This window comes from Microtus oregoni, unplaced genomic scaffold, assembly GCF_018167655.1.
Source record: "Microtus oregoni isolate MIOR12 unplaced genomic scaffold, Mior012 000014F_ref0000157, whole genome shotgun sequence".
NCBI lineage: Eukaryota > Metazoa > Chordata > Mammalia > Rodentia > Cricetidae > Microtus > Microtus oregoni.
This window is the reverse complement of record NW_024543073.1, coordinates 25,637,819-25,662,253: the sequence shown is the minus strand read 5'-3', so window position 1 is coordinate 25,662,253 and position 24,435 is coordinate 25,637,819. Positions and strand designations below refer to the sequence as shown.

Genomic DNA, 24,435 nt, shown 5'->3' with positions numbered 1-24,435 from the left:
GGGACTTCCTGAGACTGAGAAGCTTCTGTAAAGCAAAGGACACTGTCACTAAGACAGAAAGGCAACCCACTGACTGGGAGAAGATCTTCACCAACCCCGCAACTGACAAAGGTCTGATCTCCAAAATATATAAAGAACTCAAGAAACTAGACTGTAAAAGGCTAATCAACCCAATTATAAAATGGGGCACTGAGCTGAACAGAGAATTCTCAACAAAAGAAATTCAAATGGCCAAAAGACACTTAAGGTCATGCTCAACTTCCTTAGCAATCAGGGAAATGCAAATCAAGACAACTTTAAGATACCATCTTACACCTGTCAGAATGGCTAAAAAGAAATGGGTTAATTTAAATGTAAGGACTAGATAGGAGTATGCCTGAGCCATTGGCCAATCAGTGTTGTAATTATTAAAGCTTCTGTGTAATTATTTGGGTCTGGGGGGTTGGGAATAAAAATGTAGTTTCTGTTTACAAGGGAATTTTGAAGTTGGACTAAATGCATTTGTGCATTATATAAAGGCTACAAGGTTATGGAGGCCAGGGAGTAAAATGTGGTGGTTTAAAATGGCATGGCCCCCATTTGTTCAAGCTTTTGAACACTTTGCCTATAGGAAGTGGTACTTGCATGAATAGGTGTTGCCCTGTAGGAGGAAGTGTGTCACTGTGGGAGCAGGCTTTGAAGTCTCACATGGTCAAGCTATATCCAGTGTGGTTTACATTCTATTGCCTGGGGGTCAAGATGTAGAAGTCTCAGCTACCTCTCCAGCACCATATCTGCTGCCTTGCTTCCTGCGATGATGATAATGGACTAAACCTCTTAAACTGTTAGCCAAGCCCAATTAAATGTTTTCCTTAAACAAGTGTTGCTGTGATCTCTTCATTGTAAGAGAAATCCTAATTAAGACAGTGATCAAATTAACTTTGATATCATCCCTATGTGAAATAAGTGCTTTTCTCCATATGTATATATATATATATAAACCTCAAACAGTTTGTACAGATAATTATTTATCATTGTGTATTATATGTTTTCTATCTCATTTTTCCTGTTTATTTTGACTCAGATTTGGTTGTAGGTTAGGTTAGAGCATCCACTCAGAAAGGTCATAGTGAGAACTTAATAACTTGGACTAACTGTGATAATACCTCAAAGATTTATTATAGGACAATACCTGTGTCTACATTTAAAAAATATCTAGGGAGGTGAAAGTTCACTGTTTCTTTTTTTTTTAATCTAAAATACAGCATTCTCTGCACTCTAGCCAACATATGAAGTGATATAATTCAAGCAAGGGAAATAAGTAGGATTTATATTGACATCAAATTTATTGGTTTTTTTTTTTTTTTTGAGACGGAGTTTCTCTGTAGCATTGGAGTCTGTCTTGGAACTAACTTTTTTAGACCAGGCTGGCCTTGAACTCACAGGTATCTGCCAGCCTCTGCCTCCCGAGTGCTACGATTAAAGGTGTGTGCTGCCACCACCCGGCTTATTAAGTTTTAAAAGTTTTTCAGATACTCATGTCTTTGTATTCAAATGCCATTTGAGTCATGTTTCAAGCCATCCCAATTAAAACAAACAAACAAAAAACAAAAACAAAAAACCCTAATCTTAGATTCAGTTTAAGTATTCTAAGCTCATATAAATGGTAAACATTTATTTAACAATAAGATACATGTATGAACTATCAGAGAAAGATCCGCAAACAGTGACTCATTAAAGAGCCGGGGCCTTTCTGTTATTTAATATAAGTTCAGCCGTACAGGATGGCACATGTCTCTATTCCAGCAGACAGGACAGAGGGGCAGACAGACATCTGTGTGTTAAGAATATGCCTTTTCCATTTAATCACTGTATGTCCTTGGATAGATTATGCAACCTTCCTTAAATGAGAGTATTAAGGCCTGATATTGATTGTGGTCAAGATGAAAAAAGATAAATTATAGAAAGCAACTAGCTGCACAATAGTCTACAAAGAACACATAAAAATCAATCTTGACTCAATTTTCCATCATTCTTTTTGACCAACAACTCACAAGATTAAATGACCTTGCTTTTGAACAAGAAACAATTTAAGTAATCCTAGTCAGCCTAATTGAAATTCTGCTTGGAATGGAAGATAAGAATTACACAGACAGATCTGGAGAAATCTCTACAACAGTCAATTTTTACAGAAAAGTTAATAAGCATCTTTAAGGAGAAGTCCCAGCACATTAACTAGTAGTGTCACACACATACTTCGGAAAGGTGTGAGAGTTGGTCACTGCCCTAGATATTTTAGCTTTCGGCAACAGAACCATTTAAGTCTTTATGAAATATTCTTACCAAAATTTTCTTACAAATGTCCAACGAAAGTAATGGATGCTTCAATCTGATAAAATCTGCACAGTCCATGGTAAATGTAGATTATTCTGCTAAGGCTGAGATGGTAATCCATGATTCACTATTTTCTTAGAGTTCAAAATCAGGCAAACATACAATTCACTAAAACAGCACTGCTGAACATTATGAATGCAGAAAGACATTTGTTAAAGGTGATTGATATTAGGCTGGAGGACAGTGGAGCTATTTATTATTGTGGAATTATTTTTATGGAGACAATGTGTACATAGACCTTTAAAGAATATTCCAGGATAGTTTCATGGAAAGAAAAGGACAATAAGCAATGATCTGTTATTTGGCATGGTATCCAAAAGCTAGATTAAACTAGGAAGAAGTGCTATTAAAAGAAGCACATTGTGTGGTAAATGAGTAGAAGCACCTCACTGAATGTTTCAAAGTGCAATAGCCAAAGGAATTGTGACTCATTTGACCTGTAATAAATGACAAATCCATGGAAAAGGGATCTCCCAGGCAGTTTATAATCCATCATAGTACATCTGTGAGTAAGTGGCACACCCGCCAAAGCACAGAGGAAGAATAGAGTCTTTTAGGCTAATTTGGGTACAACACAAAGTTAAATAAATGTCACAAGCCTTGGAGAAAACAACTGGTAAAAACCGTACTTTGTCCTCCTAAAATGCTTAGGAAGATTTAATTGTGCAAAATTAAACTACCGACTACTGGATTTTGTTTAGCTATGTAATTGTGTTCAAATAAACTATTAATCTCTCTTCACAGCATACTAAACAACAATAAAAGTCCAAATCTGTCCATAATTTACAAATGGTATTAAAACAACTCAGCAGATATGCTATTTTAAGAAAATCAGATTAAACTTCATTTATTGTTTTGTCTCAAATATATTCAATTATGCTACAAAGAATTTGGTCAAAATTTATAAAATGCTAAAAACACTACTATTGGTAAGATAAAGAATGGTTGATGTAGGAAAACAGATTAGTTCATGCATCTTTTCAAAACAGTAAAGAAGTAGCGAGTAGAAGAACAAAGAAAAGTGGGTCAAATTTATTTTACAAGTTAGAAACTTTTGCTTACTAGAATAAAACTCCTAAGAATAATAGTAGTCCAGAGTTCTATAAACTACAACTACCTTTATATATGTGTGACTTCCAGAATCTTTGGCAAATATATAAAAGTTGCCTTCTTTATTATTCACAATCATAAAGAAAACAAGATACAAGATCTCAGCTCAAAGTTCAGATGATTTCCATTAAGATGAGCTATACTTCATCTCTTTATAGACATGCATTTTTAATTTCCATCATGCTGACAGTGCAATAACAACAGAATCAGGGTGTTTAAGAGATGGCTCCTTGGTTAAGAACATGTGCTGACTAATGATGGGGACCGGAATTCACGTCTCAGCACCCATGTCAGTTGACTCATAAATGTTCGTGACTCAGTTCCAAGGCACCAGATGTAGATACATGTACACATATGCATACACACAGAGAAAACAGACTAATCTTTTAAATGAAAATGCAATACCATCTTTAGTACATTGTAATGCATGTGCCAATTAAATAAAAAGGTGGAAGAACATCAAACAAGCAACCTCACTGAAGCAAGTTGAGTTCTTACAGCAGAGTAGGGAGAATTCCATAGACTCATTAGCAACTGCTGACTCAAGAAATACCTTACTTTTTCCTCCAAAAGAATAAAGAACACATTAGTAAATTCTTAGAATCTTACAGCTCATGATTTAATTTTAAGTCTTTGGTCTTTAAACAGGAAGATAAACAATAGAACACCACGAATAAAAACAGTGGCCCCTGCATCCTTGGTTCTCAAACAGTGTTTTTCACATTCTATGATAAAACTGCCATTCATACTTTGTGATACAAGTTATAAAAACTTGGCTTTCAGCAAGACTGACTATGTGTTTACAGAAGGTTGTTTGTGTAAGTAGCAGATGCTATTTCTTTTTTTTTCTTTTCCACTTCTAAAATCTTTTATTAAATGAGTTCTTTAAAAGTCCATACATACATGTATATAGTACATTTAGATTACTGTAACTCTCACCCTCTCTGGTAGTTTGAATGTAATTGGCCCTCATAATCCCATAGGGAGTGGCACTATTAGGAACTGCACTGGTGGAGTGGGTATGGCCTTGTTGAAGGTAGTGTGTCCCTGAGAGTAGGCACTGAGATTTCCTATGTTCAGCATACCATCAGTGTCTGCAGTCAACTTCCTCTTGAAGGACTCTCAGCTATTACTTCAGTACCATCTCTGCCTGCACACTGCCATGCTCCTCATCATGATGATAATGGCTGAACTTCTGAGACTGTAATTGCACCACCCCAATTCAGTGTTTTTTTTTTTAAAGAGTTGCTGTGGTCATGGTGTCTCTTCACAGCAACAGAAAACCTAACTAAGATACCCTCTCTTATTTTCATCTGAATCCCACTTCATCATGCCTCACCTCCTCTATATGACACTATTTCCCATATTTTTGTCTTTTGTTGCTGTTTTGTGATGTACTGAGTTTAACCAGAGCCATGTATGATCATGGTTTGGAACTATCCACTTGAAAAGTAGTGGGTTTATCAGAAGAAAAGGTCTGCTCTTCCTCCAGAAGACTGATAGTGCATCAAGAGGGGTAAGACCACCTTGGTTCCTCCCTCTTCTATGACAGACTATTTACAGGCTTAGTGCTGTGCAGGCCCACTTCAGGTATACACTAATAATAGAGGATCATGATCATAGTGGCTACTTTTCAGTCATGAGATGATATTTCACAGTCTTTCTCTGAATCCTGGAGTTCTTCCATTTTCCTTCCCTCAACTCTGTTCTCCTGCATTGTTCCCTGTGCCTCAGAGAGGGGGCATGAATGTTCTGTTTAGGGCTGATTGGCCCTTATTTCCAGCATCTTAAACAGCCCTGTGTCTCTACATTAGGCCTCTTACACTCTGAAGGGAAATTTTTTGATTAAGACTAAACATCTGTGTACAGGTATAAAAAAAGTATTCAGAAGACATGTTTTTATTAATCCTGATTTCCTTTGTAACAGATATTAAATAAAGAAATGCGAGTCACTACACAATGTGATCAAATACATATTCATTAAATAGTCACGCATGCTCACCCTTAAATGGGACATCTGCATCACTGTCCTCTTCCCCAAGGTACAGTTATCATTGTGGAAGAGATGGTTGAAAGAATTAAAGAGATACCCAGGGGGATTGTCATGAAAACCTGTCTGGACTGGACTGTCATTGCAACTATGAACACACAGTAATATGGATACCTACCCAAGACTGACTTGCCTTCATAAATAATGGAAGTGCCCACAAAGAGTGGAAATCATTTTTTCTTTAATGGTAGAAAAAAGGGTTCAGAGGGAAAGGAATGGAGAGGCTCAAGGGTTATCTGGAGTGTGTGTGTGTGTGTGTGTGTTAATAATACACTGTGTGTGCCTGTGTGTGTAAAATTGTCAAAACAACTGTCCTTTTGAATGCTTTCTCCATTTGCCAAAAAGTCCAATTTTTTTTTCACATTGGGATGGTATATGATACTATTGTACAGAAAGAGCTCATGTGTAGGCTTGCTACTCCTTTGAAAAACCGTGAGAAGAATCCTTAAGAATCAACTTAGCAGTGTTCATTGGGGCTCAGAGAGAATGAAGTGGCAATCACTGAATCTGTATGGGTCTGTAGTCTCTCTCTGTAAATATGTTATGGTTGTTAGTGAGGTGTTTTTGTAGGGCTCCTAACCATGGGAGTAGGGGTGTCTCTGACTCTTTTGCCTGCTCTTGGGAATCCTTTCTGTATACTATGTTGCCTTATCTGGCCTTGAGGATTTGTGCCTAGTTTTAGCATACATTGTTAAGACTGTTTGGGAGATAGCCTTGAAGGCCTGCTGTTTTCTGAAGGGAAACAGAGGAGGTCTGGGGTAAAGGGGCGGGGTGAGGAAGAGACTGCAAGGAGTGGTGAAAAGGGAGACTCCAGTTGGGATGTCTTAAAAATAAGAAAATATAATTTTAAAAAACTGTGAAAAAAAATTTTAAAGGCACATTAATAAACCTTATATATTTTTTTCTAAATGAGTGACAAAGCTACTCAGGAAAAAAGTAATACTAGTGTTTGCAAGATTTTCAACATTAATACTATTACATTTTTTGTTTTAAAAACATAATTTTGATACCTTCCAAACAATGCTAGAAAGTATCACAAAAAGGATCAAAAAGTATAAGACATTTCATAATTTTAGAACTCCCAATCATAAATGCTAGAAGAACCACACTGAAACCAGTTAGGGTAAGAAAACTCATAAAAAGTCAAAAGAATAGCTAAAAGAAAGGAAGCCTTTATTTAAGCAGACATCATTCATGATAAATGTAATATCAATAAAAAGCAATTCTATTGCAAAAGGACAAATTTAAAAATAAAGAATAGCTAGTTACTCTCATCTTTAAATTTTCATTCTTACGATCAGTTGGAAAGTAATTTTTAATGAAAAAAATTAAAATAATGAAAATTATGCATGCTATCTGTATTCCTAATTTAATAAAACTGCTTTGAATAACCACATTAGAATCAGTGATTTATAAATAAAGAAAACTTTAATTTTTATTAACTCACTGTTTTAGAAATTTCTTTGGTTATAAAACCTATCTTTACCAAAAAGTACTTAAGTACTTATAATGGAATGAAGGTAATTTCTTACATTTCTCTTATTCTACTTCTACTTAATTTTAACTTTTCCCACTCAAACAAAACCACTGGAAAAGCATTTGAAACAAGGGCAGGTAGCTCTTTCTTCAGAATCCATGATGGATCATTTAAGTGGATGACCCTGGATTATCACCGTCATGGCCACTGGGCTTAGCAATAGTAAGGTCACCAAGATGACATACTCAACAAAACATCCAGGTTGACTTAATAATCCTTCTAAGCTCATCTTGTAAACATTACACTATCAACCAAAACAGTCTGAGATCACATGTGCCAGTGGCTCATAATGCAAATCTTGCTCACACAAGGAAATTCTTTATGTCTCCATTCATTCCGGGACAAAGTTTTATTTCATTTCTACCCTTTTAAAAACCTCTACTAGTGGGCAACCGCATTTCATAAGTGACAAAAAGAGTACACAGCATACAGTTTCTGTGTTCCAGAGGACCTTTCTCTTTCCTCTAATTGCCTCATGGTGCACTTAAGTTGCATCGATAATACGTCAAATGTTCAAATGAGCTGATGTCTGTTTCTGGGGGTCACAGGGACTATAAAATTAGACTGACAGACATGATACTGTCAATATTTGATCCCTAGTGATACACAGATTCTGAGTTGCAAAAATTCTGAGGATGTCACTGGTATGATCTGTAGTAATAGCTTATTTTTGTCTTCTAATTATGTGAGTGCATGTGCATGCTCTTGGGAGGCAGAAGAAGATGAATCTCTATGAGTTCAAGGTCAGCCTGACCTACAGAGCAAGATCCAGGACAGTCAGGGCTACACTGAGAAGCATTATCTCAAAAAAGGCAAAAAAAAAAAAAAAAAAAACTCAAAAATCATCCAGTGATCAATTCCTTTAGACAAGACATTAAAATATTTAATATAATCAAACACATTCTGGCTTATAATATAAATCATCTCTAGACTATCTTAAATACTTAATGCAGTATAAATCTGGTAAAAATAGTTGTTTCTACTAGACAATTTAAAAACAATAGTTCTGATATGAAGTTGATTGAGTGTGTAAATGAGGAAACTGGACAGCAAGCAGCAACTGAATATATAGAAGGTGATGAGCAGGTAAAGTGTGTTTACAATACATGTTATATAAGGAACTTGAACATCACAGACTTTGACCTTTGCAAGGGACACTGGATGCAATCCCCTGTAGATACAAAGAGACAGAGATACACCATTACTCATCACTCATCCCTTTTCCCAAGGGTCACAAACATGCACTTTAAGAAGCAACACAGGGGTTGGGAATTTAGCTCAGTGGTAGAGTGCTTGCCTAACAAGTTCAAGGCTCTGGGTCTGGTCCTCAGCTCCAGGGAAAGAAAAAGAACAAGAAGCAAAACAAATGACAGTAATGGAAAAGGGGAGTCATGCCTAAAATATAAGGAATTGTTGAGGTCTACTACAGAGTCAATGCCTTTTTTCATGCCTTTATATACAACATTACTTGAAAAACTTAACATCAAAGGAAAACCAGAATATACGGCTTACTTTATAAAAAAATCACCCATTTATAACCTTTAATTTCATCTGATTTATTCATTTAAGTTACAAACTAGCATGGTGGTTTTGTTACCATATTGTTAACAGCGATGTGACAAAGAGTACCCTAAGCTCTTTTCTTTTGGGCACTCTACAAAACACCTTGCATCTGTCTTCGTGTAAACTCCAAATTCTCGTAGCTTCACTCTCTTCTACCACTCCTTGGTTTTATCACAGGCTTACATTCGTCACTTTGGGCTCACATTACTTCTTTCATCTGGCCCCCCTACTGGTGACCCTTCTCCTCCACACACCACACACTCAGATCTGTCTGGAGAGCCTGCTGATATCCATCCCTCACACATCCCAGGCTCTCAGAGTTAAGTTGCAGCTAGCACTGCATCAATGCTGGTGGGCTGGCAGCACTCCAGAACTTCATCATGGCTAACCTTCTCTAGGCTTTTGATCTTAATATGGCTTATAAGTGACAATGATGAATTGGCTTAAGGGACCAGATGTGCTGCTTTTGGTAGAGATCCCTGTCACAGTAACAGAAGGTGAGAATTCTATAGATGGCATTCTAGCACTTCAGCTGATTTCGAGGTTGCGGCTATACTCACACCATCCTCTGTTTCCACTCAGTTGTGTTCTAATTTATGGAATCAATGCAGGTGGGAAGCTTCCCTTTCCCAGGTGAAACTGTAAGTGATTCATACTTTGTTTTCTTGCATTAGTATTAGAACCTGAACCTAGACCTCATCCATGGGAGGTATCCGTCTTCCACTGAACTGCAACTCTGGATGGGGGTATCTTTAAGTTGTTTTTTACTGCAATTAATTGTGTTATGTGTTTAAGTGTATGCAGTGATGCCTACCGTAAGTTTTACATATGAGTCCTTCGACCTAAGGGACAAAATATGAAATTAAAAGTTTCACAAAGATTTGATAGTTCAATTTGCTTTCTTTTTCACAATAACACAAATGTATTCTATAACTACAAAATAAGCATACAATGGGATATTTTAGCACAGGCAACATAATAAGTATGTTGAAAGGAAATATAGTGTATCTTTGATTTTAAAAATACAAAGTACGGAAGTACCATCTCTGTGATAGCCACACTTTTAAAATAAAAAAGAATCAGGAATTAGTGGTTCAGTAGTAAAACACTAATTGGGTTTTTTTTTATTAATTTATTTATTTATTAAAGATTTCTGTCTCTTCCCCACCACCGCCTCCCATTTCCCTCCCCCTCCCCCAATTAAGCCCCCCCCCCAGCCCGAAAAGCAATCAGGGTTCCCTGTCCTGTGGGAAGTCTAAGGAACCCCCACCTCCATCCAGGTCTAGTAAGTTGAACATCCAAACTGCCTAGGCTCCCACAAAGCCAGTGCATGCAGTAGGATCAGAAACCCATTGCCAAGTACTCTACAACACATGGGCACAGGAGACCACTAATTGGGTTTTAAAAAGAATTGCATTACAAGAAAGACAGTATTTAAGAAACCTAAATAGATTCAAAATAGCGCCTAATTTAAGTGTGCATTAAGGAAGCACATTCTACCATTTTAATAATAAGTTATACTAAAAGATTTTGAAATAACATGCAGTATATTTACAGTATATCACAATTTGCACAAACCACAATTTGATCCTCAGTAGTTCCACATGGCTAACTGCTAGCTTATTGCATAATAAAATTCTAGCCATATCTTTAGGTAAATGAATAGAAAGAAATTCAGCTTTCTAGAATGCTTCTATTTTACTTCATATCTCAACATTACATCCACTCCAGGCTTCAGTTTTCATGTAATATCCTAATCCAGTCTTTCTATATTAAACATCCTTTCTGTAGCTTAATATGGTTCTTAGTCTTTTTTGAGAATTCAACAGAAATTTAGATCCTTGATTCAAAAGAATTATCATTTTTGTGATTGGTTGAACCGTAATTCTTACCTTTTTTTTCTATAAAATACCCACAGACACATAAACAAAAACAATTCATAATCAAGAAAGATAGCTCAGTGAGTAAAAGCAGCTGCCACCCAACCTGTATACCTGAGTTCAATTACAGATACCCGCATTTTGCAAAGAAAAAAAAAAAACGATCCCCATAAGTTGTCCTTCTCCAACCTCCTTATGAGAGAGACCAAGGGTGGGGAGGGAATATTGGAAATCTTCATCTTTATTTTAGAGACTTCCTAATTTTCACCCAAGTACTTAGGAGGCAGAAACCATCAGGAATAGTGTATCTCACATAGGTCTCATAGATCTTTAAGTTTGAAAATGTTACAGAATGTAAGAGTTAAAAATCAGAAGAGCTGAAAGGGTCACCTTCTGATGAAGACACTGAGTCAGGAACAGTCAGCACTCATGGCTACGTGCACTGGATCCATGTGAAAATGAGCCTTCTCGACAGTCAGATACGGATAAAAGCAGGGCCCATGAGGCCTTGCTACTCACTGCTGAACTAGTGACACCACAGAAATTTCAGGGTTGAGGGAATCATGGCTTCAGTTATATACCCACTAAAGACCACACCAAAATTAGATGGATAGTTCCCATCCAATGATTACACAGATGGCCAGGTTTAAATCAAAAGAATCACAAAACGTGACAAACCCCAAAATTATCATTCTGGGACTTGTAAGGATAGGGTGGGTCACTGATAGGGATTTGAGGGAGGTAAGAGGATGCTGGAAAAGAGAAATAAGAAGATATTGCTAATATGAATGAAACTGTTAAATAACAATCTACAATTCCTCCTGAATTTATAGACATTGGAAGGTCCTGTGGGTGTGCCTAATGACAAGGTCTCTATGATCTAAGAACTGTCCAAACAATCAGAGATTAGACTCTGAAGCACAATCACTGAAGATTCCATGGTCCTGAAGTGAGTTCAGCTCAGTTACCTCCATGAGATTTGCTCTGTGCCTCATGACTAAGATGCAGTTAGTCCATGTCTAGGTTTCTGAATCATGCTAATAACAGAGTATAAATTGTTTTCTATATAAAATCAAGATAAGCAAAAAAATATGCTAAACTTGGGGCTAGAGAGATGACTCAATGGTTAAGAGCACTGACTGCTCAGGCAGCAAACTAAGCTTGGTTCCCAGCACCACCCTGCGGCTCATGAGCACTCTTAGGTGCAATCCTAGGCACTGTATCCATGCTCACTTTGCTCAATGCGCTCTTTATGCAGACATTACTTATACATTCATACACATAGACAAACATTCATACACATGAAATGTTTTTAAAGGAAAAACAGAGATGCAGAATGCTTTTCTAAAGTGTTTAAAGTATTTTTCCTTCCTATCAGCAATGTGTAACAGGTCAATTTTGTCTGCATCTTTCCCAGTATCTGATTTAATTTGTATCTCTCTGAAGTAATATTAGACTTTATTTTGGCAAATTTGATTTCCCTAATGACTAATAGTGTTTGAATATTTTCATTTGGTTATTAGCTATTAGTGAGTGCTATATCATCTTCAGTGAAATGCCAATTCAATTGGTAACATTATATTAGGTTGTTTCTTTGCTTTTTATTTAGTTATGCAGTTCTTTATTTAGGAAACATGACCCTTGTCTGATACATGACTTTTGAACACTTTCTCCTAAATTATGGCATTTACTTAATGGTGTCCTTCGGAGCTACAAAACCTTTTATGATAAAATACAATCAACTTTTGTCTACTGTGTATTTTTTTTCAAATAGTTAAGAGACTTTATTCTAACAGCTATAATTACAGTGCTTGTCGAAATGAAAACTGAAAACAAGTATACAAAACAGTTAATTACTAATTGTGTATTGAAAGCAGTAAGAGGTTCCACGACACCAAATAAACCAGTTCTGAGATTTCCCCAAGATAAATTTAACAGCTCCAGCTTCTTCAGTGTTAATCAAAATACAAAAGAAAAAAGTAGAGGTCGTCTTTCGATGGCAAATCGGACCCTTGCAGGCTGAGGGAGAAAGCTACTTCACACAAGGACATGGGGGTGCTCCAGGATGTGGGTCTGGAATGGATGGAATGGATCGACCCTCCCAGCTTGCCAGGCCAGCGTGTCCAAGTGGGCCCCCAAGAGTAAGCTGGGTATGTAGACTGCCACCTGGCCTGGCTGCACACCAAATACAAGTCGGGCCCTGCACCCCACAATGGCTCCCAGCCCTCCCCTAGGTGACCATGTGAGCACAAGTACAAGCACAAGGCTATGGAATGCAGGTGACCCAAAAACAGGCGAGTCACGGGGGCTCTACTGTGACCATGCAGGGGATGGTGGTTTGTCCACCTTCTTTCCTGTTCCCACGGGGGAACAGGTGATCCAAAGGACCAGCATTCAGGCTATTACTGCAAAACCTTCACTAGGCATAGTCTCCGTTCTGTGTGTTCAAGTGTTCTTGTCTTGTATTTTTTTAAACTATTTTAAAAAATGCACTGAGTTTGGGTAAAAACCAACCACCAAATGGATACTGACACCAGTCTATAGCCCAATGGCTCCCGGAGGCCAGGTGTCCCTACACCCAAATCCCTTCTCAATCCTGACAGTGAGTTGATTCTCTTTTTACAATATAAAAGCTAAGTGATATTGCATAGAAGTACCAGAGACTGCCTCAGTGGAAACAGAAACTATTTAAATAAAAAGCTGGCTGCAGGCTGCGTCTGCACATGTACAGCACGGTGCGATGTACACTGTGCAACCCATGGAGACAGCTTCTGGCACTCAGGACCACAGAGTCGCACGTTTGCCACGTGTGAGAGGAAAGTGGAGGGTGGAGAAGAGGAAGTGAGGGGGAGGGAGGGAGGGGTCTGGTTCCTTTCTGGTTCCGGAGCTGATTGGACAGTCAGTCTAGTCCTTCGAAGAGCAGAGCTCCTCCCCGCTGGTGGCACAGGTGGCCTGAAAGTACCAGCTCCTGTGGCATAGGGAGTGCAGCCCCAACTTGTCTATGATTTTGGCCGCATTCATGGCATTGGGAAGGTCCTGCTTATTGGCAAATACCTAGAGAATGGCATCCCGGAGCTCATCTTCAGCTAGCATCCTCATGAGCTCTTCACACGCTCTCTGTCATTGCTGTCCACTAGGAGGATCAAGCCTTGGGTGTTCTGGAAGTAGTGGAGCCACAGTGGCTGGATCTTGTCCTGGCCGCCCACATCCCACACAGTGAAGCTGATATTCTTGTACTCACTGTCTCCACGTTGAAACCAATGGTGGGAATGGTGGTCAGAATTTCACCCAGCTTCAGTTTGTATAGAATTGTTGTCTTCCCTGCAGCATCCAGGCCCACCATGAGAATGCACATTTCTTTTTTGCCAAAAAGGCCCTTGAAGAGGTTTGCAAAGATATTCCCCATGCTTGTTGACAGGTGGAAGTAATACTGGCCAGAGACCTCAGCTGCGGCTGCTCCCAGCCAGGCATTGGTTTCGCTCCCACAAGATCTCTACTGTGTGTTTTGCTTTTGATATTATAGATAAAAACTAGGAATTTTCTTCATTTTAGTCTATCATCTACTTGAGTTAGTTTTAGAAACATATTGGGCAAATATTAAAGTTAATTTACATTTCAAACACATAAAAACTGTCCAACTAAAATAGAAAAAAAAACACACAGTTATCTTTTCTCTGTTAAATTGTATTTGTAATTTTGCTAGGGATCAGTAGAAAATAACCATAAAAATTGTGTTGGATTTATGTAATGTCCATCCTTACTCTAAAGGTACATTGTCTTAATTTCTATATCTTTGTAAAAACTCTTAAAGTTCTGGTTCTTGTTTTTAGGACTATTTTGACTATCCTATTTCAGTTTGAATTTTAAGATGGGCATGTCAATCTGCCAAAATACCAGCTGTGATTTTGTTATGGATGTGTGAAAATTAAAATCTGATATAACTGGCTAATTTTAACTATGCAATATAAAAATTTCCAATAAAAATTCATATGCTTTCTTAGTTATTCAAGTTTGCCTTCCTTTTTCCCTGTTTTGTGGCTTTTAATATACACATTCTGGATTTGTTTGTTTGTTATGCAACTTAGTCCTCAGAATTTACTATTATCACTATTTTTAAAGAGCTGGGATTGGATCTAGGAGCTCACATATGCTAAGAAAATGCTTATGAGTAGGGATATTCCCAAGTCTATTCTTGACACTAATCTCCATTTTCTTGAGTTCTTCTGGTTTGTTCATTGCAAATTTACAGAAATGCATTGTTATCACACAATAACACCAGATATACTCATCTCAGCATGAAGGATTTCCCTTAGTGTTCCTGATAAGGTACGTTGCCAATGACTGTCTTATACTATAAATATGATTTGATTTTAAAATTGGCATACACAGTGTCAAGTATAGTGACTAACATTTTCAAATACTCTTTTTCTAGTGGATTTTCCTCCTCCTTGTCTTTCCTTCCCTCACTCCTCTCCTGCTCACTCTTGCTTATTCCTTGGTCTCTCTTGTACTTCCCTGTCTCAGGTTTCTTTTGTACAGCTCCACAACACCCACACCTCCCCTCTTGTTCTTGTCTTTAGTATAAAGTTACATTCACACACTAGAATTTTACTCGACTATAAAAATGAAGTTTTGTAATGTACACAAAAGCTGGGTGGAACTGGAAAGTATGACAATAAGCATGACTCAAAACGATAAGAACCATGTGTTTCCTCTCATGTGGACGCTAATGTGTGGTGTACATGTGCGTGTGGACAATTGGGTGTCATGGGGGTTAGGCCTAAGAAACTGAAAATAAGTATGGTTTTAATTTTTCTTCATTTAGAAAGACACTTTACTGGATATAAAATTACAAATTCACATTTTTCTATTTACTTTTATCACTCCGTTGATGCCATTATTTTTCTTCTGGCCTCACTCTATGCAAACCGTGCTTCAGATGGGAAGCTTCAGATGAGAACTAACAACACCAGAGACTCTGCACAGGTAGCAGGCACTGGGGTGGGCAGTGGCTGTTAGAATGATTTTCTTCTGTCTACCCCTGACTTTCAGACTAGGATTAAGAGTCTCATTATGCATCTCTGTACTTTCCTTGGAGTTTAGGTACTTTGAATATTTACTATTTCTGATAAAATCTTAAATATCTTGGTTATTATTTCTTCAAGCATTTTCCTAATTTCTATGACTTTCTCTTCATGAATTTACATGGACTTTTATCAACACACTTGAGGCTATTCCAAAGGCATTTGAGAATCTTTCTTTGGTACTTTTTGTTCTTTATTCTCATAGATTACATGCTATTCATCCACGTTCAAGCCTCCTGACTCTCTCCTGCTATCTTGAATCACCTGTTGGGCTGCTCTCATGAACTTGTCACTTTAGCTGGCATACTCAGCAACTCCAGAGTCCCATTCAGTACTTAGTAAATAATAACTTCTATCTCCTTGGTAAGAATCTTTTCATGTTAACATATTATCATGCTCATTTTTAATTCTTTAAGCATGTTTTCTTAAAATATTTTAAGTGTGCTTTGAAGTCTTTTTCTACTATATTCCACATCTGGGGGAAATCTGAAAGCTTCTATTGACTCTTTCCTCTCTCTCCCCGACTGGGTATGGATCATGGTTTCCTGTCTCTTTGCATGTCTGGTTTTGTTGAAAACTCATTTATTCCCCACTGCCAAGATCATTACTTCCAGCAAGAAATGCCACCAGATGTGGATCTCAACCTCTGGGAAGATCAATTGAGCCTTTTTGGTCCCATGTAAATTAGTTGCCAACCCTTCTGGTCTGCCAGGTCCCATGAGAATCCCACACTAAGTTCACAAAAGGGGCACAGAGCAAGTATGGCAGTCGTGGATAAAAATGCAACAGATGGCCAGTTACTACCCACACTTTATTAGTCTTTCAAGTATAAGCAGTGCTTGTGTTCCTGCCTACCCTTTATGGATGTTCAAAAATGTTTTTGTTTCATAAATTTTAGATCCACCTTTGCATTGAAAAGAAAGGAGAGATGCCAGCATTTTTTACTATCTATACTCAGAGACATTTTAAACACAATTTCATTGTTCCTTCAAGAACATGCAAAAAAAAAATTAAAATAGCTGTCCGGAAGTCAAACGCCTATAGCACAATCTAGCATCTAAAACTCAGGGAACATCACGGAAGCAGGGGCAGGAACACTGTGAGGACCAAGGGACAAGTACATTTGTTTGGAAATTGTGTTGTCTACATGTGACAGGGAAGCTGCACACAAGTTGTCAAAACAATATGTCTACTTTACATGAATAACAACACCAGTTGCCGCGCCAATGTGGATAAAGAAATCTCATGGGGGAGGGGGTCATGGTTGTCTCTCTCTTAGCTTTTACATGAAGAAATGCAGATAATTAAGAAATGCTAAGAGAGGAACAGCCCCTCCCCAAAGGGGGATGAACCTTAATTGACAATACCAAGTGATCATTTTTAAATATATATATAAACAACAGTAAAAAGGTTCACCAGTTTATATTTACATAGTCATTTCATTTGTCTGTAGTCAATATATCATAATATAAACAAACATACCTATGTTTATAACAACAGTAATTCCAAAATGGCCATGAATTTGGCAGGAGGAAGTACAGAAATGCTGTAAATACAGTGCACATATATTAAATTAAAAGGTATTTTTAAAAGTAATCTAAAGAAATAGCAAAGATGTCATTAGAAACATGTATATCTAAAATTTCTGTTCAAGCTACATGAAGTCTGACTGGCACAACTTACGATGAAGACAGTCTCTAGGGCAAATTTCAACACATAGGATCTCTACAGGAACTAGGTGTCCTCAATATGCTCCTGTCAATGGTTCAGTTTTCATTCGTAGGGAATTCCAACTGTTTTATATTTTAACCATATGTTACAAATGTAGCTAATTTACTGTTTTATAAGGCAATTACAAAATTCTTCTATGTGGCCAAGGTAATGTACTGACCTTCCTAGAACTCCATTCCCTTTGGAAAAGTGTATATAATGTTGCTCCTGGCAATAATGCTTACATGTAAAATCCCACTATGGCTATGAAACAACCCAAAATGTCTTTTCAGCACAAAGACAGTTTTTGATAAATCAAGCTTTCCATTTAGAAATCTTAAATAAATATATCGATGATAAGGATGCTGGATAAGATTAAGACCATAGTTATGGTTCTAAGGTTAATGCTCTGAGTAATCTCTTTGGCAGTGCATGTTGCTCTCCCCTGTGTAAGTGGAGATTCACTGTTCAAAGCAACAAGCCCTTTGATACTTAGAAATTTTAGATTCTGTTCTATTTTTAAAATAAGCTGTATCAGTATTCATCTACTGCCTGGCATGGCCATTCATTTATTTAAAAAGGCTATTTTATAACGACACTTCCTTCCAGGAAGCCTAGCAACTAAGTAGAAACGCAAATGACTGACAGCAATTATACAGGGACCTTGCTGTTGGTAAAGAAGCATGATTAATTAAAATAATGTGCTAAATCTTGGGCAAATAATTATGCAGAGAAATGGGACAGAAAGCTTCTTGATTTGTTTTTAATAACTTGCTGTTTTATTCTGCACTGAATGAAAAGCAAAACATTTTATATTAGTATTTTTGTATTTGATTTTTTAGTAAGGCTAATTCAAATATTCTCCAATGTTGAGAAATAAGGCCAATACTTGAATGGGGGAGGGGGAGGGAAATGGGAGGCGGTAGCGGGGAAGAGGCAGAAATCTTTAATAAATAAATAAATTAAGAAAAAGAAATAATGCCAATTTCCGTGAGTAAAATGATTATTCAAATAGAATAACTATTTATTAAAACCAATATTCTTACACATAATTTTTTATATCATGGCTAATTAGGGGTGATTAAACATATGATGTTTAAACATAAAATGTTTCAAAGAAAAAGCTAATCACTCTGAAATAAATCTAGCTTTCTAGTAAATATTTGTTTGCTTTTTAAGCCATATTAAGATCTGAAGTGCTTTAACTGGTTAAAATTCTTACAGTGTTCATATCTAATTAAATTTATTTTAACATTCAGCAGCTATACTATTATAGCATCAACACAGTTCTGAAATAATATTAAAGAATTCAGAATAAAAAATGTCCTTTCCATTACTTATATCTGAAACTTGGGCCCTTATAGCTTAGTATCGCTTAGCAAGGGTCTAGTACTCACTAAACTAAACAAAGTAGTTATCTCAGTTTGTGCACAAAAACAATTTCCTGTAGAGAAGGGTGGTTCACAGTATTGGTAATAACCTGTCAGGTTCTAATTGAAAAACAAAAACACTTTGAGGCAGGGGAAAATGAAGAATACCCTTGCACACACATTTCTTTCAAACACCAATATCCAAATCCTATTTGTGGATAAATGCATTTAAAAAAAATCTTGCAAGAGTGTGCTGGCACCCACATTTAATCCCAGCACTAAGGAAGCAGAAGGAGGGGATCTTGTGAGTTTGAGGTAAGCTTGATCTACACAGTGAGTTCCAGGACAGTCAGGATCATATAGACATACTCTGCCTCAAAACAAAAAATTTTCTTGACTAAATATGAGCAAACATGTTTGAATTAGGAAGGATCTTCACCTCAGTGAACCTGAGTCACCACAAAGGATCAGGGCATCATGTAAACAACTCATGAGAACAGTAGAAATCTTAATAACTAATAACATAAGTCCCATAATAAAATTACTATCAAATTACACATTCAAACACTTTTAGAAATGGCTTTCTGAAGACACAGTAAGTCCAGTAATCCTCACTGACTCTTCACCCACCTGTTTTACTAGAGGGTAGGCGGGTATAGCTGAAACAGTAAAAGCTACAGCAGAGACACACCTTTTTTTGGGGGGGGGTTGAATTTTTTCTTTTTTTTTTATTGAGAAAAGGAAAAAAACAAGTTTCCGCCTCCTCCCAGCCTCCCATTTCCCTCCCCCTCCTCCCACCCTTCTCCCCCTCCCCCAAACTCCTCTCCCCCTCCCTCTCCAGTCCATAGAGCAGTCAGGGTTCCCTGCCCTGTGGAAAGTCCAAGGTCCGCCCCACTCCGTTCATGTCTAGGAAGGTGAACATCCAAACTGGCTAGGCTCCCACAAAGCCAGAACATGAAGTAGGGTCAAAACCCCGTGCCATTGTCCTTGGCTTCTCATCAGCCCTCATTGTTCGCCACGTTCAGAGAGTCCGGTTTTATCCCATGCTTTTTCAGTCACAGTCCAGCTGGCCTTGGTGAGCTCCCAATAGATCAGCCCCATTGTCTCAGTGGGTGGGTACGCCCCTTGTGGTCCCGACTTGCTTGCTCATCTTCTCCTTCCTTCTGCTCCTCATTGGGACCTTGGGAGCTCAGACCAGTGCTCCAGTGTGGGTCTCTGACTCTATCTCCATCCATCACCAGATGAAGGTTCTATGGTGTATTCAAGATATTCGTCAGTATTGCTATAGGATAGGGTCTTTTCAGGTTGCCTATCCTCAGCTGCCCAAGGAACTAACTGGGGACATCACCATGGGCTCCTGGGAGCCACTCTAGGGTCAAGTCTCTTGCCAACCCTAAAGTGGCTCCCTTAAATAAGAATTGTGGTTCCGTGCTCCCCTGTCACCAACCCCACAACAGACAAAGGTCTGATCTCCAAAATATATAGAGAACTCAAGAAACTAGACGTTAAAATGCTAATTAACCCAATTAAAAAATGGGGCACTGAACTGAACAGAGAATTCTCAACAGAAGAAGTTCAAATGGCCAAAAGACACTTAAGGTCATGCTCAACTTCTTTAGCAATCAGGGGAATGCAAATCAAAACAACTTTGAGATATCATCTTATACCTGTCAGAATGGCTAAAGTCAAAAACACTAATGATAGCCTGTGCTGGAGAGGCTGTGGTGGAAGGGGTACCCTCATCCATTGCTGGTGGGAATGCAATCTTGTGCAACCACTGTGGAAATCAGTGTTTAGGTTTCTCAGGAAATTCGGGATCAACCTACCCCTGGAAACAGCAATACCACCTTGGGAATATACCCAAGAGATGATCTATCATATGACAAAAGCATTTGTTCAACTATGTTCATAGCAGTATTATTTGTAATAGCCAGAACCTGGAAACAACCTAGATGCCCTTCAATGGAAGAATGGATGAAGAAAGTATGGAATATCTACACATTAGAGTACTATGCTGCGGTAAAAAACAATGACTTCTCAAATTTTGCATGCAAATGGATGGAAATAGAAAATACTATCCTGAGTGAGGTATCCCAGACCCAAAAAGATGAACATGGGATGTGCTCACTCATAATTGGTTTCTAGCCATAAATAAGGGTCACGGAGACTACAATTGGTGAACCTAAAGAAACTAAATAAGGTGAACCCAAGGAAAAACATATAGTTATTCTCTTGGATATGGGAAGTAGACAAAATTGCTGGGGAGAAAATTGGGATCTTGGGGGTGGGGTGGGATGGGGGTAAGAGGAGATGGGGAGAGAAAAGTTAGAAGGGAAGGAGGGGGGGAACTTGCGGAAACAGGAGGATTGGGATAGAGACACACATTTTTATACGTTGCAGGGAAGCTTGGTTCTCCACTAAAATGCTAGACATTCAAGAAGAAGAGTCAATTTAGATTTGAGCTCCCAGTCATAGCACTGAGAGCATGAGGCCTGAATCTAAATGACTGTGGCATGCACCATGGAATAAGCTATATTACAGGCTGAAAAACAGCTCATTTTAGAAGCTTGTCATCTACAGAGGTACATTCTGTTATCTTACATACAATGTTTCTTCTCAGATCTGTGGAATCAACTTTGTGGCTCAACATCAACAGTTTCAGATTCGAGATTCATGCTTATTAAGACCAAAGAGCTAAAAATTTGAAAAGAACCAGAGGCTTACATGATAAATATATAGTTAGATGGGAGTTATATAAATGACACATAAAACAAAAGAAAAATAGAAAATTAAAAGGGAAATATTGCCAAATTTAAATTAGTACAATTATATTCAAGCTTTACTAAGAATAAGTTTAACACATAAAAGGCACTAATCCCATGTATACAGATTTAATGATGTATTTCTCTTTGATAATTTTCATCCTCTACATGTGTTGGTGAGATATGTTATTTAGATTTAAGAACAAAATCAAAGTCCACTGCAATTATTAAAAATTTTGTAAAGGTTAAAATGGAAAATGCATAGGTTTTCTCTTTCTTGCACTTTACTTACATCTGAAATAGTTATGTGTAGGGATAAGTCCCGCCCCTTAGGGGGCGTGTTCGCCTCGGGCTAATGTTTGCCTATAAATTTGGCCAGCTTGCGCCCAGCCGCTTTTTCTGCTTTCCTGGTCTCCGCAGGAACGGTGGTTCTGTAAGTCTATTTCGTCATTAAAGCTGTATATATATATTTTTACAATCTGTCTGCATTCGTTACATTTTGGCGTCCAAAGTCGGGCTATTTTGCCCCGGACTCAAGCGGGTAGCTTTTTTCTTGTTTGCTTAGGTAATATTGTATCTTTCTGGAGTCTTTGATGGAGTTAAGAATAGTTAGTTATAGTTATAGTTTTCCTTAGTTATGATAAAGATTATTGTAATTTTTCCTTGATAACTGTTTTGTTATATGTAATTATGCTATGTTAAAGTTAAAGCCTTCCTTTGTTTTTGTTTAGACAGAAAAAGGGGAAATGATGGAGGAAGGTCATTGGTTAAAAAAATAAAGAAACTGCTTGGCTGGCCCTCATAGGTTAGAACACAGGTGGGTGGGAAAACAGAACAGAATGCCGGGAGGAAGAGGAAGTGAGCTCAGACTCGACAGCTCTCCTCTCAGGAGCAGACACCTCAGAAGAGACGCCATGCCCCACTTCCGGGCAGACACACACAATGAAGCTCCGACCTGGGATGGAATCTTCCCGGTAAGACCAGTGCTCACAGATTATTAGAGATGGGTTGATCGGGATATCAGAATTAGCCAGTAAGGGCTAGAGCTAAAGGGCCAAGCAGTGTTTAAATGAATACAATTTGTGTGTTGTTATTTCGGGGCATAAGCTAGCCAGGCGGCTGGGGTGCTGGGAACGCAGCCCCACCGCTCTTATTACTACAGTTATGAAAACATAACAAAAACAGACTCAGATGGTTGTGTCTTTATATTTGTGTATATATATCAATACACACAATGAATAGACAGATGCAAAAGTAACTGGGGAAAAAGAGGCTATCAATCTGAGAATGAGGGGCAGCATGAAAGAAGTTAGAGGGAGGAACCTTGGGAAGTCGTAGAAAGAAGAAAGGTTAGGGGGAAAATGAAGTAGTTACATATTAATTAAAACTATAAAAATTGCCTAAATAGGGAAAATGTAAAGGAATTATTTCCTCTAAATGTTAAAAAATTCTCATGTTCGAAAATGCATTAGTGTTATAATGTGATCTAAATAAAATTTGATTTATCAATTAACTAGTTTAATATGTCTCAATCACAATTGACCTTGACGACTTTTCTAGAGATTTGTTCATTCATTTTCCCAACTAACTGTCATTGTGCAAACCTTCAGAGTCCTGAATAAACCAATTCACAAGTTCATCTGTCCCCATCAGTAAACAAACCTATTTCCTTCTAAATAAAAACAACTCTCCCCTTTCTTCACTTCTCCCTCCAGCTGCTAGTTTATGCCTCCTTTTCTTTGGAAATTTAGATTTCTTTATGTTCCTGGTGTCATCTCCGATTCCCTTAATTTCTGTTCTACCTTATCCCATCCATCTCACTGACATGTTCTGCAGAGGATCCCACAGCTGGTCAGAGTGCAGAGAATAAAGTGAATGTGGATGTCATAGTCACATATGGGCTGTACAGATCAGAACCCCTTCCTTAAATGCTCAGGTCACCTAAGAAAAATGGTACTGAAGGACTTTAAGTTGGGAAGGACTGGAGCAGACCAGTGTCTCCTGGATTACAGGACCACTGTGCTCAATGAACTCACAGCAGCTGCAACTGTCTATACAAGAGCAGGCAGCCAATACTCCACTATGGAGGAACCCCACTCCTAGACAAGGAGCTGTGGTCAATGGCTTCTGGAACAAGTCAGTTTCCCTCAAGTATATGGGCCCTAGTAAGTTGACAAAGCACCATTGGGTACCTATAACTATAAATATACGCGCGCGCACACACACACACACACACACACACACACACACACACACACAACAAATTGGACTCAGTGGGATGATGAAAACTGATCAAACAGAAGACATTAAGTTGGGGGAGGAGTAATGAATGGATTTGGAGTAGTTAGGGCAAGGAGTAGAGATGCAATACTATCAAACCACATTGTATGCCTACATGAAAATCTCGAAGAACAAAAATACTATAGTTTAAAATATACATCTTTTCTAAAGAATGGACTTATATCAGGTTTAAGTCAAACGTTCCTAGTGTTACATGAGTTCAGAGATTCTCTATTTCTATATCCCCCAAAATCTATATAACCCTAAAAAATAACTCATAGGATTGAATAACTGCTGGGACCTTGATTCACAGGACTGAATAAAGCTTAGATATTAAAGCCAAGAGGCACTCCCTCTTTCTGTTTCTGTCCTTTTTTTGATTTTCTTAATTGAAAATGATTTTATGTGATATATTCTGATCAGGTTTTTCCTTCTCCATCTCCACCAAGATCTTCCTTACCTGTCCATCCCTTCAACTGCAACTTTTAGTCTCTCTTTGGTAAACAGACAGGCAAATAAACAAACTAGAACAACAAAAAGAAAACGAAGAAGAAGCACAGAAATACATGCACACAGACACGCACACAAACAAAAAAGAAACCAAAAAAAAAAAATCACAAAATCTGAAATCGTAATTTACAAGCAAAAATCAAGGACGATTTAAAAAAAATGCCTGAAAAATGCCCCACATAGACATCTTTTATCTCTGTTCTCTA

The 24,435-nt window shown here is 37.9% G+C and overlaps 1 protein-coding gene and 1 pseudogene across 2 annotated transcripts in view; both read right to left on the bottom strand.

The window, feature by feature from the left end:
- Xrcc4 (X-ray repair cross complementing 4) overlaps positions 1-24,435 on the bottom strand; it is a 193,425-nt gene that overhangs the window by 91,879 nt on the left and 77,111 nt on the right. The gene's annotated exons all lie outside the window — the stretch shown is intronic.
- Positions 13,595-13,966, bottom strand: LOC121455640 (annotated as a pseudogene).